The sequence below is a fragment of the Artemia franciscana genome, unplaced genomic scaffold (genome assembly GCF_032884065.1).
Source record: "Artemia franciscana unplaced genomic scaffold, ASM3288406v1 PGA_scaffold_58, whole genome shotgun sequence".
Taxonomy (NCBI): domain Eukaryota; kingdom Metazoa; phylum Arthropoda; class Branchiopoda; order Anostraca; family Artemiidae; genus Artemia; species Artemia franciscana.
In genome coordinates, this window is record NW_027062698.1 from 736,195 (window position 1) to 751,260 (window position 15,066).

The 15,066-nt window shown below is 35.8% G+C and overlaps 1 protein-coding gene and 1 long non-coding RNA gene across 2 annotated transcripts in view; one reads left to right on the forward strand and one right to left on the reverse strand.

The window, feature by feature from the left end:
* LOC136042047 (DNA replication licensing factor MCM4-like) overlaps positions 1 to 15,066 on the forward strand; it is a 135,345-nt gene that overhangs the window by 19,342 nt on the left and 100,937 nt on the right. The window lies entirely within an intron of this gene.
* LOC136042049 (uncharacterized) overlaps positions 1 to 15,066 on the reverse strand; it is a 50,173-nt gene that overhangs the window by 4,152 nt on the left and 30,955 nt on the right. The window contains exon 2 of the long non-coding RNA XR_010621153.1: positions 10,363 to 10,587. This is a non-coding gene — a long non-coding RNA (uncharacterized LOC136042049). The remainder of the gene's footprint in view (positions 1 to 10,362; positions 10,588 to 15,066) is intronic.

The following is a 15,066-nucleotide window of genomic DNA, read 5'->3' on the forward strand; positions in this document are numbered from 1 at the left end:
TATTTCAAATCCCGACCAGATCTTTGAAATTGGGGGGAGTTGGAGGGGGAAATCTTGGAAAGCACTTGGAGTGGAGGAATCGGGATGAAGCTTGGTGGATAGAATAAGCAAATGTCCTTGATACGTGATTGACGGAACCGTACTGGATTCGCTCTCTTTGGGGGAGTTGGGGGCAGGGGTTCAGTGATTTGGAGAGTCAGGTGCTTCTGGACGTGCTAGGACGATGAAAATCGGTAGGCGTGTCAGGGACCTGCACAAATTGACTTGATAAAGTTGTTTTCCCAGATTCGACCATCTGAGGGGCTAAAGGGAGAGGAAAAATTAGAAAAAATTAGGTATTTATAATTTACGAGTGGGTGATCGGATCTTAATGAATTTTGATGTTTAGAAGAACATCGTGACTCAGAGCTCTTATTTTAAATCCTGACCGGCATTAAGCCTCTTATTTTCCTTTTAAATCAATCTATTGATTCTTAGAATTTTGTTAGAGCTCATAACATATGATCTCTTGGCTCTTAGCTCTTCTTGCCTCGTCACAAGTGCCATATGAGCTCTTAGCTCTTGTTAATGTTAATAGCGATAGACTCTGATCAAAAAAAGATTCATCTGTGTTCCAATAATTTATAATAATATTCTTAGGCGAGAATCTAGGCCGTTTGAAGACAATGAAAGGCACAGGAAGCTTACTTAAAGGACAATATTGTTATTTTATGGTATTATATGGTCGGACTGAGGGAGGGACTGGGAAAAATGATTTAAAACAATCTGCTTGAAGATCTTTTAGATAACGGGGAAAAGTATACATTGAAAAGCTAAAATTTGTCTAACCGGAATGATATTAAAATAACTGAAAGACTTTTAGTTGGAGATTTACCAGGAAGAGAAACTGGGAATAAAATAACATCTGAAGGATTCTCATTGCTTTATTTTGTAACTTCATAATAGGAGAAATATGTGACTGAAACATACTCAAATAAGTAATCGCACAAATAGAAAAATAGATTGATTTTAAAGCATAAAAAGGAAGGACAAATTTAAGACGATGGATTACACCTATGTTCCTTCCTAACTTAAGCCTTAGGCTAGTGATATGAGCTTTCCAGCTTAAATTCTAGTCAACAATGACTCCAAGATACCGAGTTGTTTGCACTCGATTTATTTTTATTACTTTACCTCCAAGTGTGACTTTAACCTCTTGTAACGTTGGTACTGCAGTAGAAATTCTTGAAAAAAAAAATAAAAAGAGTCTTTGAAGTGTTGACAACCGATTTGTTACAATGGAACCAGTGAAGCATCTTTCTCAGTGATAATTCAAGATTTGATTTTAGAGATTGATGATCTATGTCGCAGATAGTGTAGGCTGTATCATCAACAAACAGCAAACTGAGATCCATATCAGTCCTGTGGCAGGTTAGGCTTAGAGGGAGATCGTTTACATAGATAAGAAATAACAGTGGTCCAAGTATGGATCCCTGAGGAACCCCGACAGCATTAGATAGGTTTTTCTCATCTGAAATGTAGCCAATCACAACCAATATTTGTTTTCTGTCCTTGAGGTAAAGAGACTTGCTTGTCCTCTAACACCACAATTATGTAGCTTAGATAATAGAATTTTATGAGAAATAGTGTCGAAAGCTTTTTTATGTCACCGAATATTGCTGCAGGTAGCAGACCTTTATCCATGGCGTCGTTCAAGAACTGGGTTAGCTTTAATATGGCTTGCTCTGTAGAGTATGAAGACCCGAATCCAAATTGAAATGGGCTGAAAAAATTTGTTTTCTTCAAAAAACTGTTCCACCTGTTATATATACGCTTTTCAATAACTTTGCTAAAAGCGGACAAAATAGAGATAGGTCGATAATTGGATGGATCTTGCTTGTTTCTTCCTTTATGTAGGGGAATAACTTCAACACTTCAGGGAAAGATCCGTGTTTGAAGCATAGATTGACCAGATGAACCAGCACTTGAGTATAGCATCCGATGGTTTGTTTCAGTAGATAAGTAGATGAGCAATTGGTTCCTTCAGAATGTCCGTTCTTCATGATTTTTACCAGATTCTTGAGTCCCACTTCAGTCACGGGAGAGATAAATATGGAAGAATCGACGGGATGTGGTAGAAAGTCGCGACATCCAGATTCCACATCCAAGCAGTCATTCAAATTACTGTTTACGGTGGCTTTTCCAATCCTAACAAAGTACTGGTTCATTTCCTCAGCTACCTTTTGCTTACCATTCACTGTTGATCCATCCGTTACATTCATTGATTCGGGCAGCCCTTGACTTTTGCCTCGTTAATTATTGTTAATTATACTCGTTAATTATTAATTATTTGTAGGTCCTTTTTGGAGATCCTTCAGCTTTGAGAAATAGTTTCTCAAAATGAATCTTCTTCGCCCACCTTATCAGTCTTGTAAGATGGTTTTTATAAGATTTGAATGTAGTTTCATTATTTGATGTGGGAGAATTTATGTATTCAGCGTAAAGTCGATTTTTTTTCTCAATACTCTTAAGAAAGCCTCTTGTTATCCATGGCTTTGCGGGCACCTGGTACTTCTTACACATTTTCTTCACAAGAGGGCAAGTTTCATTTAAAGCATTCTGAAATGTTTCAGTAAACGACCGTGATACAAATTCAACTTCATCTGACTCTAAGCAGTGCGACCAATCAGTACAAAGTAACTTAGTAACTTAGTAACCCATCCTTCTAGATTTTTTCATTTGACCCTTTTTTTTACCCTGGATTACCGGAGAAACTCGCTCATAAGAATGAAATGATCAGACACATTCGTAAGTATTACGTCACAAGACCCAACAGGGAAACTTACAAGTTGATTATCAACAATGATGCATTTTGATTTGTAACCCGAGTTGGAATCCAGAAGGATGGAACAAAGCCAGCAGCCAATGACGAAGTAAGCAAGTCTGTAGCCAGAGTACTCGAAGGCGCAGAAGTACTTGAGTCATAACTTACTGAAGAAGTGTCAATGTTAAAGTCTCCCATGAGAATGATTTTTCTTTTCCTGGAACTGACCATCTTAGCAAATTCTTCAAATTTATCTAAATATTTCTTGGGGCTAGAACTAGGAGGGTGGTCGAATATGCATAAAAGAACCTTCTCAGATGCTATAGATGCTATGGTGACTTCGATAACCAGAAATCCGAACAGCATTTCCTCATATAGAGAGTCAAAATCTTTAATTTCTTCAAAATGCAAAGAAGTATGGATGTAGAATGCAAGTCCTCCTTTCTGATTATTCAATCTGTTTTTCTGAAGTATTTGGTATCCTTTAATATTTGCCGCATTCAGGGTATTTGCATTCAAAAAAGTCTTACAAAGCCCCACAACTCCTATCCCATTACGAGGAAGGAACGTTGATAAAAAAAAATCTAGGCTAGAAAGTACCCCACAACAATTCCAACTCGCAAGTCTAAAATGGCCATTATTAACAGGAATAATTTCTTCAGGTGAAAGATACCTGTTACGGGGTAAATTATCAACAAGTGGGTCTTGGGCTAGATCATCACCTATATTTGTTGAATTTAACGTTTTACTCAACTCAGTGGAGTATCTCTCAAACCGCTTCAGTCTATCAGACATATAAAAAATTACTTAACAAAATAATTTGCTTTTAAATTACTTGTCAAATAGTATCCAAAAGCATAAGACATAGTGAAAAGCGCGCAACATACCGGATCCTCTGGTGATAGACATAAATTTGAAAAGATCAAAGGCTCAATACCAAACAATGGTGCTGTAAAAAGACAAGCAGCAAAACAAGAACTTTGCATTTTTAAAGATAGATAAAAAAGAAAACGGAAAAGAAAGTACAGAAAGTGAAACAGCGGAATAGGGCACATGTAAAACAAAATAACAATTTTCGGAGACAAACAACAAACTTTACATGTCTAATGCAATTAACTGAAGATACGAAAACAATGGGACACTAATTAAACACGAGACCAAGAAGATGCAGTAGAAACTTTTTTTAAAGCCATATATCAGTCCCTTTGTGGCGCACTCTGGAAGATACGATTTCACTTTTTGATTTCATTCCCCCCACCCCCAAGCAATTCACTTCTTCGAGAGTTCAATACGGGTGACAGATCTGTACATATAATAATACCGCTAGATTTGAGCTTGCCAACTTTCGACAAATTCAACTGTAGTTCTCTCTCACAGCCGACTGAGGTCAAAACAGGCTTCGTTTGCTGTTTAGACTTGTTACCACGTTGACGCGTATCAATAACATTCGACGACCGAAGAGTGATGCGATAGCATTTCATCAGATTGATAGGTTCTGTGACTTCAAGTTGGTTTCTAATAAAGTTTGAAACTGAAACTTCAATCTTTTCGGAAACTTTTCTTCGGGAAGCCCGTAAATGAGTAGATTAAGCTTTTTTTTTTTTTACTTCGAAGGCTAGCTGCCGTTTTTCCAACGAATCTGATTGGGTCTTTTGGTCATCTAAGGCTAACTTAAGCTCAGAAATTTTATGGTCTCGCAACACAGCCTCATCCTTTAGAAACTTAATTTCTGCCGAAATTGAGTCTAGCTTTTTAGAAACTTGAGCTTGTGCCGTTAGTATTTTGTCCAACTTTTCATTGGTCAGCTTCTTGAATTGCTCAAAGGACGACTGGGTGACTACTGACATTGTAAAATTTCAGCTATAATCAGCGAAGAATGAACAGTATTAGTCTTCCATTATTGTCTTCCGTACACAAAATAACAAGTACTTATGGACAGGCCCACGATAGAAGTGGCAATCACCGTTGGAAAGGTGGCCCAGTGGAACGGAAATTGCGGGACATGTTACACCTTTATAATTATAGTCCAATGCCACTGAATTAAAGCCAAAGTTTGTTCAAATAACTCGTAAAAATCGACGATTTTTACAAATTGAAATAAATATTGTGTTCTCGCCAGTGTTGACGCTTGCGACGGGGGAACTGCCCCTCTCCTGCTTGCAAATAAAGTTTACGTTAAGTCTTATTATACCGCTTTACGTCTACACTCTTTGAATGCTCAAAGATAATAACATTTCTTAATCTCTTACTTTACTCAATTTCACTGGTTGCGCAATCCAATTAGATTCAGAGTTAAATCCAGTTTATGTCCTCACAGTTCAAAGACCAAATCAATTAAAACTCTGTTGTGCAATCCTGATTCTAATTTTGGTGATAGGCATATTGAAACTAAGGACCTCAAAACTAAAACGTTTGGATCCTTATAAAACTGTTGGGACTGACCGTTGGTTCACGGTAAGGTGAACTAACTACGGCCTTGTAAACCATTTGGAAGATACGGCCTTATAAGTAGTAACTACTATGGTTCCCAAAAGAGGAGACAGTCGATATCAACATTGTTTAGTCACATGATCAAGGGACTTAAATCTTTAAAATTGGGAAAGGCGCTGACCATTGATCTGTTGGATCAAGTGGACACACTTGAACACATCTATGTACTTTTCAAACTGAAAGCGTATCAAGTACATGGCAATGTGATCTGGTTGATCAGAGCTTTTTGCAAATAGGTCTGAGTATGTTCTAATTATAATAACGGCATTGATGTCGTATATTCGTCGCTTGTTCTGTTTATCAGCGGATATCTACAGGGATATTCTCGGGCCCAATCTGTTCAGTATGTACATGAAGGGTTACGTAGCACTTCTTAATCAACCCCCGAGAAAAAGGTATGCCCTCCACTGTAAGCTTATAGAACCCACAGGTGCGACTGAACAAGTAGCAAATGCTCAACTGCGTCAACATGCAGTGAAGTTGAGATACAACTTGGGCTTTGTAATTAAACCTCTCCAGATGAAAAAAATGGCTCCATTTATGGCATAACATTCTTCTTCCCACCTAGTCTGTCGGGGATCAGCTGAAGCCAGTTGCAGAATAAATGGATATGGTATAATATTTGATTGGCAGTCTAAATTTTTGCGGCCACCCAGGAATTGGGACCGCCAAACCTGACGGGGTCTTCCAGCTTATCAATTGTAAGAGTGCGGCTCAAAATCCAAGTGTGGCAGAGAACTCTTAAAGGTTCACTACCTAAAAGTTTGGTAGGAGTCATGCATAACATCAATGTAAGATTGGTGTAAAATTTCCTTAAGGGTCTTGACACAACTTACCTCTCCTGTCTTCAAAGTAAAAGTTATGAAGATTCTTAAGGTCCCAATCCTTCCTTGTCGGAAGAAGAGTCATATCTTTATGTGCATAAGCAAAGACCATCAAATTTTTAGCATACGCTATTATTGGCCCTGTGTCCCATACCCCATAGGGAATTTCAGAAATTACAATCAGAAGAGAAGCCAAACTTAAAAGAAACAGAAAATACCAAATATAAGCGTAGCGCTGTGACTCGTCGACCTCTGTCCCAGAAGACTGGAAACTAAATAGTGCGCTTCAAGTTAATGTTCAAATCAGTCATTTGATATACATTACAAGATATATCATAGAATTATGTATTTGAAAAGAATGAATTTGAAGACGACGAAAATAATGATGAAAATTAGTGCCATTCTACACCAGTAAAAATGAATCAATTGTCACAAATATACTAGCATCGACTACAAATTTATTCCTTGAAGTAATATTTTGCTTTATTTGCTTCTTTTAATAAAACTACTTTTCAAAATATACTTCTTTTTAGCCTAAGTGTAAACGACACAATATACTTCTTTTCAAAGGAAGTGTAAACGCCACTATAGCGTAGTCTTAGGGACTTGGGGGGAAGGAAGGAAAAATCGATGAAAACTTGTACTATCTTGGACTAGTAAAGCAAATTGAACGTCAAACAAAAATCGAAATCAACTTTTCCCAGGAAGTTTATGCAATATTGTGATTTTATAATAATGATAGAAAAACTGTCAAAATGCATGTTTTTTAAGTGAATCGTACATGACATTTATAACTTTAAGCCATTAAGGTAATTTAAGATGGGTGGAAATAATCCCTCCGCCTCCCATGTCTAAAAAGCATTTTAAAGCCCTTCATTGTCTCTTTTCCTCTCGGTGATGCACTCTGAAAGTTTAATTTAAGAAGCAAACCTGAGTTGACTCTGCTTCAAAAGCAGCCCCATCAGTCACCCTCCCTGACAGGGGACGGTTGAAAATGAATTTACATGCCTTACCTACCCTTCTAAATTAAGGTTCAAATTTTGGGTATTTGAGCAAAATTGAGAGTTTTAAGATTTTATAACAAAAAAAAAGAGTCAAAACATAATTTTTTTCAGTAAGTCTTAAATGGCATTTAAGCCTTTAAACGTTTAAACTGATTTAGGATAGATGATGACGGCACGCTTATTTATAGTAGTTTTTGTTTGGTCTAGGTTTTATTGCCTTATTCACAGTATTTTCTGTTGATTTTCCACTTCATTTTATCTTTTTACATAATCTCTGCTTGTCTTTATTTCCTCATTAATAGAAAATGTGGCACATTTTCAGTTTGACTTCATTGTTTCAGCATCTTAAAGAAACCATGATCTGGATTCTTAATTTCGTCTATATTTGTCGCTCTTTAAACGGCATGTAGGATTATTTTTGTTGTTTTGAAGTAGCTCTTTACTTTAGAAATAAATCTTATTCTTTTTTGTAAAGATTAATGTCTTCAAGAAAGAATCGTCTGCATTCTTTATTCTATTTGCGCTCTCTTGCCATTAATCTTTTGTTGCTGTTTCAAATTATTTCCTTGTTTGAACATGGTGTAGTACTTTTTTAGAAAGATCAAAGCTGTCCTGAAGGGCTAAAAGGGACTTTTTTTAATTATGTACGTGGTTCGCATTGATGTAAAGCTATTTCTTTGTCCCAAGAGGGTCCTTGGAATTCAATTTCTTGTATTTCTTGATTTGGCTCTCTCGCTAGCCTAAAACAAAATTGGCTTGTTAACCTAGTCAGGTTTATTTTCTTCCTGTTTTTCTTTGAAACGGAGGAATTTGTTTCTTCGGAAAAAGTAATTTCCACGTCTTCGGTATGCAAGATCCCATAGTGGTGAATAAGAAAGTTCGAAAAATTAATTCGGGGAACATATTATTTAGCCGAAGCCTTAGTTCTAATTTTGAAAGTTTATGAATCATTGAAATTAGAATAGTTTTATTTTGAAAACTTAGAAATGTATTCAGTATTATAAGGGCAATTTAATATTTTAAGTTAGTTTTTAGTTGTTTTGTTTTAGTGTAAATTGACAAGTAACTATATTTGTTTTTTATAGACAGTTAGTTGATTTTATTGTCTCATATTTTTCTTATTCTTGAAGCTAATAAAATGCTTAAATTTGGATTTTTTTTTTTTTTTTTTTTTTTTTTTTTTTTTTTTTTTCGTAAGTCATTTTGCAGTTGATGCTGAGAACGAGATAACAATTACAAAAAAAAAAAAAAAATTCTTCCTGTCTTCTTTTGATATGGAGGAATTCGTTTCTTCAGAACAAATTATTTCCACGTCTTCAATGGAATAATAACGTGGTATGCTCCAAAAAATAAGAATAAGAAACTTCAAAAAAAATTATTTTGGGAATATGTTATTTAGGCGAAAGCTTTATTCTAAATTCAAAAATTTATGGATCATTGAAATTAGAGTAGTTTTTTTGAGAACTCAGAAATGTAATTCAGTATTATATGGGCAATTTAAGATTTTAAGTTAGTTTTTGGTCACTTTGTTTTCGTGTAAATTGACAAGTAACTATATTTGTTTTCGATATTACATTGTTTGTTGATTTTATTATGTCTTATAATCTTTTATTCTTGAGGCTAATAAAATGCTCGAATTTAAAGTTATCTCTTTTTTTGCGTAAAAGTTTTTTTGTGGTTAATGCTTAAAACGATATAACAATTAAAAAAAAAAAAATACAGCCAAACATGCTTTTTTCGATAGATTTGTTTAGTAGGTCAAAAGTCAATCGACTTATAACGCTATGCTGTGTAACTCAAAAGAACAATCGATATACTGATGCAGCTACCGAAACTATGCAATGAACAAAACACTCAAATAAATAAATCTATGTAAATTTTCATAGCAAGTAATTAAATAATCACTGAAAAATAACCTACACAAAAATTTGGCTTTTTATGGTGATTATAAATACTTAAAATTCATTGAATTTAAGGCTACCTAAGGAAATTTAAAAGCTATTAAAAATTGAAATTGAAAGCTATTGGCACAGTAAGTATACATAATTTTAGAAATAGGAATTTAACTCCCCCCACCCCAAAAAAATAGATGGGGTGCTATTTTAACTGAAATTATGCAATGACCTTGAACATGTAGGAGAATCCTAAACCAACTGTTGACACAATATGAAATTTCCCTTTTTTTTTCAGGGAAGGATGGTCATGCTTGTGATCATCCGTAGTCCATTGTTCTAAATTTTTATTTCAAGATGGTTCATTCGAACGGGTATTTGAGGATCTGGTGCTCTTTTGGAGTTACAAAAGAGATCACGACACAGAAAATTGCCACCTTCTAAAGTGTAGCCTGTAAAACGTGAATTTTTGCATCTTCTTTTATTACCGTACGAAAAAAGGCGGCTTATATAATATAGAGTAAATGACATACATTTAAATAGGTGGCGAGTTAAAAAAAACTCTTAAAAGATACTAAGAAAAATACTTAAATTGCTTAAAAAAGGAAGAGAAATTGTCTTCGAAGACCTTTTCAAAAATGTAAACCCGATTGGTTTTAATGATTTTTTTTTTTTTTTTTTTTTAGTCCTGTAATATTTGACGCTATGTCTTGTAATTATGTTCTTTGACCTGACCGATGAACACGGCAGGCATACGGATGGTTACTGACGGATAGGCACATGTAACTGCTAACGGGGATGAGAATTATTCAATTGTCACCATTGTCATCACTGTATTAAAAAATCAAAGTCGAATTCCACAATCTGTTCTAATTTGTATGTATTTTTGGAGCAAAATTAAAGAGTGTAATAATAGCAGCCTGTTCATCCCATAAGTAACTTTTGTTGGGATTTGTTGGGAATTTGTTTTCTTTTTTTTTTGTGAAAAGTTAGGTAGCATTTTTCGTAGCTTTGATTTTCAACATATTTTATCTTCTTTTTTTTTCTTCTTTGAATAGACACTTAATGCAATCGATAACGCAATAAAGTTTATTCTTCTTCTTCGTAAAGTGCTTCTTCGTAAAGATCAAAGGCAGTGTCTAAGTATTTGCGGGACAACTTTTCCATTGTCCTTGCAAGCTTTCAATGGTACTTTATGGAAAGTTTGAGAATGAGTTGGCTTTTTCTTGTATCTACTCATTTACATCTCGTGATACAATTACTTAATTTTATACTATAAGCTACTGTAATTGAAAAATCAGATGTTAGTCAATTACATATTGCGGTTTAAAAGAATTAAAGATTTTTACTCAGGACATAGTGCCTCCCTATTCCGAAGCGTCATTAGTTAAACATTGGCGTCCAGGCGTTGGCATATTGTCAAAGTAGAATCTCTGCTTATATGATTGATATGTTTCTGTAACTCCCAGCCAATCAGTAATCTTCAGATCTGAAAACAGTCTTATGGTATCATACAACGGATACCTGAAGCAAGTTCACCCATTGCACAGATAACGTCAGTTTGCTCCCGATTCCTAAAAGAGAGTATTTCTATATAAAAAAGCATTGGGTTGCAAGTTATGATTCCTTCTGCCAGAGGGTTAGGGGGCATCGCACGAATTAGAACATTTTCAACCCAAAGTTGTTTTTTTACGAATGATTCTTTTGGACCCATCACAAGGAGGGAAGAAGGAATTTATTTTTTGGTAATTAAATTTGTATTTAATTTTTCTGTTTTATTTCCGTTGCTTACTATCAGATACATTGATCTTGCTGAAATTTTAACCACGTGTTTTGTATCCAAATCATTATTATGCTTCAAAACTAAGGAAGGCTGCCCAAGAAAAGTGGGAAAATCTATGAAATTGTCAAAAGTCAGATTTCAATCGTGCTTCCGTTAGTCAGCTTGTCTGCTTTGTGCAATTAAATAAAAAAAACTTTTTTCAGCAGAAAGTAAGCGGCAACATTAAAACTTAAAATGAATAGAAATTATTCCGTATATGAGAAGGGCTGCCTCCTCCTCAATTCCTCGCTCTTTACGCACTCCAATTCAACCAATTTCGTGTTTCAGCAGTCGGTCTTAAAAATCGGGACAATACGTTTGGGGTTGTCTCTCCCCCTTTTTTGAAATCAGGCAAACATTCTCAGGCTCATTGCCTTTGATGGGAAGCACTAAACTTAATGATTTTTTTATTTATTTATTTGAAAGCAGGTTAAAAAGCTAATTCTTTGATACATTGCTATCGAAATCCCTTTTTTTAGATTGTCGCTTACTATTGACCCGAGTGGCTCCTTACTTTCAGTTCGTTACCGCGAAGTGTTCAATGTGTATTAGAAAACATAAACATAAAACCGGTTTGTGGAAAACGGATCCTATGGCACAGAGAGTGAATAGTAGTCATTTCACTAATTATTAGCTTTTCAAAAACGAGCTGAAATTGTGCTGGAATACACCTGGGACTTTAGCTACGACGTCAATCCCCTACCTCCCCCCTAACCTTAGAAGTTCCAAAACCTATTGCGTCCATTACGTTTCGTTGAAAATTACATTCATTTTGAAAATTGAGCTTTAATTTTAAAATATCGACGAAAAATAAAAATTAATTGCTGTAATAATCAATATGACTGGAAAGAACTAATAAAAATAAACAAATATTTTATACATAATGACATTAATTCTTGGAAATTTGAGCAATTCAAGATTTTATTTCAGTGTAATTTTTACATTTTTCAATATATAGGCTATGTTTAAAATATTTATTTTATATATTAATAATGTAATGCTAATAATATAGTTATTACAAAGTGTTTTAAACATTCTTTTATGTTACAGTATATTTTGTCTTAATTAAAGTGCAAATGACACAACAGGCGTTAGAACTTCACAATTAAGGGAGAGGGAAGGTTGCAGTGTCCAAACTGCTGTTTGTAGTAACTTTCGTTCTAGTGTTCGTTCTAAGTTTGCCATGAATGTTTAATCTATTTTTTTCTCGTTTAAGGCTTATTTATTAATATAAATCATTATATTTTTATCTTTATGTTTACCCTGATCATTTATTTTTATTTCTGTTCGTTTTGGGTTTCATTTACCCTTTGATAGATTTTCGATTAAGGTTTTAGCTTAATACCCTGATCCTTTTCGGATACCCAGGATCAAACATCTTTCTTTTCTAAGCAACAAACGAACAATAAAAATTATGTATAAGCAATGGCCAACTTGTATAACTTTCAGCCCTTGCCCCAGGGCCTCAGGGGGCTTATATCATAACCAGAGGCATGGCTATACGCCATTTTGTTAAACGGGATGCACATAGTGTCTTTTGATTTTGTTCAACTTACCTCTAAACATTCATTGAAGTTTCACCTTAATATCCCTAGCCTTTTAGGATACACCCACAATCAATCATTTCACCTTTTCCCTGGGACAAATCCTGCATGTAAACACTGGGAAAATTGCATGATTCATTACAATCATTAGACTGGGACTGTGGGGGCATGGCATCCCCAGAGCCATAGTTTTTCGATCTTTCGACTATTTTGAAAAAAATATTTAAAAAAAAACGATCAGTTTTTGAGAAGGGGAACATCTAAAAAGAAGAAAGGGGGGCTGGCTGTCCTCCAACTACTTTCCAACATCCTTCTCAAAATGCCTCGGAAGTTTCAATTTAATTTCCTCACCTTAAGATATTGCAGATAAATTGTAGGCACACAGAGTCTTTTGATTTAATTTAACATTTCACCCAACATTTTCTTGAGGTTTCTCCTTAATATCTTAAGCTTTTTGAAGACTCGGGATCATACATGCCCCCTGCACAACTTGCAGCCCCTTGCCCTGGGGACTGTGCAGGTTATTTCAACCCCTGAGGCATAGTCAATTTACCCTTGGAACATTTTGAACATAATAGCTATCTTAAATTTTGAGTGGATGTCTTCAGATGAAAATGGCATGCAGGGGGGGGGGGGCTAGATGCCCTTCGATCACTTTTGGCTCTTAAAAGGGCACTAGAACTTATTCTTCAATGATTCATTCTTTCGGAAAAGATGAAAGACATGTTTATTGCCCTGAATTTAGGCAATCTTGGGAATTTTTTCAAGCTTGAAAGCATAAGATAAGGTATACATATACGTGGAAACCTGTCTAGAGGGGACAGTTGGTTTTGAGTTGTGGCCATTCCAAAAGCGCGCCTTTCCTATCTGAATGAACTTGAAAATCAAAGCTGCACTAGAATTTAACTGGACGAACCGAGTATCACATGTTTTAGATCATTTTGCCTTACAAAATGCCTTACATTTTGCCTTACAGAAGTGGATTTGCCAAGGTCACCTTTTTCCTTTCTTTAGAGGTTGAAACGCTTTTCTGTTAGAGACTGTAAAACCTAAGTCGAGAAAATGGAAAGGCTTGAAGTATTGGACAGCAAAAATGAGAATTTGCATGTTCTGTGTGAAGTGATTGTCGAGCTGTTACAGTCAGAGGCTCCCGCTAAGTTTTGGAAAAAGTTCGAAAAAGGGGGTGGTTAGTCATTCGGGTCTACTTAAGGTCATGCTGAATCTTTTTGCTTTGTCCCCTGCATCAGCCAGCACAAAACGTCAATTTTTCAGCATCAATATGATGAAAATCAGCCGAAGAAACTGTTTGAATGCTTGGATAATTGCAGCTCTAATGCATTCAAAACGACTTTGTCTTCGGAATTTGCCTTTTCGAATGGTCAACTTTCATCGACTCTTGTTAATGAGCGTAAAAAAAGTGTATGGTTTTGGTTTAGTATGAGCCTAAATTACTGGACAAAATATGTACCTAATGGATAATGAGCCAGTAAAAAAGTAAAGGGACAGAATACGGTTTTGGACTTTACAGTCTCTACCGGCGGTTCTGATCTCCGTTGCGTGGTCCTTCAGCCAGGAAGTGCAATGGGGATTTGGGGCCAGCCATCTTGTGCTTTCGCACTCCCTGTTTAACTTTCCCAGATTTATCCAGGTACCTATTTAGAACTGGGTCTACTCTGGCTGAGCTTACAGAGTCACGCCACTGACCTCCGGTCCAAACCAAATAACCAGTGACACCAGGACTTGAATCCCTGTCTCACGGACAACGGTTTTGTTCTAACCATTCGGCTAGGACGGCTTGATAATGAGCCAGTGTTGTCAATTGCGGAGGAGGGGGATTTGCTCCCCTAGGTTTCATTGTCCTTCCTTAGATTCTAAAAAGAACGCTCATTAGGTGTTGGCCCATCCCCTGAATTTGGCGCATATATCCCTCCCCCCTCCCCGCTATTTTCTCGTTTATTCACGTCACTGTGAGTAAAAGACTGAAAATCTTTAAGATTGAGTGGTGATTGTTGTCCGCTTTTTGCTTCGTCAGAAAATCAGTAAAAAAAAACAGGACATGTTTTTAGCATGTTTGATTTGAGATGCTAGTTCAGTCTTTCTTTTTTTTTTTTTTTTGCTAGTCTTTGGTTTTAGTTATTTTCAGGTTTTTAAAGGACGAGAAGGCGCTCGTCTCCTCTACCTCTCCCTTCCGGCCGTTGCCTTTGGTCTTGTTCGAGTAAACAACAGGGTGTCATTTTCAGCTGTATACACTGGTGACAGGATAGGGAGTTTAAAACATAAAAATGACTTATCTCCTTTTTGACGAACTTGAGTGCGTCACGGTGATAGTTTTTATGCGCTCTTTTTTGGTGATATCTAGTAAAATGGGGCTCAATCTAGTAAACTTGATTGTTGAAATTTGGAAAATAGTAAATCTTCTTCGAATTGGCAACCTTGGTCTGTAATTGACAGGTCTTCTTCTTAGATTTATTATTTGTCCTTTTTTTCCTTCTTCAAGGGCTTAATAAAGCCTTTTCATAAAGAGATGAAAGGCAGTAACTAAATCTTTACAGGACGCTTTTTCCTTGTCCTTGCATAAATACAATGGTACTTACTGAGGATTTTGAGGATGAATTGGCTTTTTGTATAATATTTTTCCTCTGTTCTCCTGTCATAAATGTTGCGTAGTATCAGATATATTCATCCTT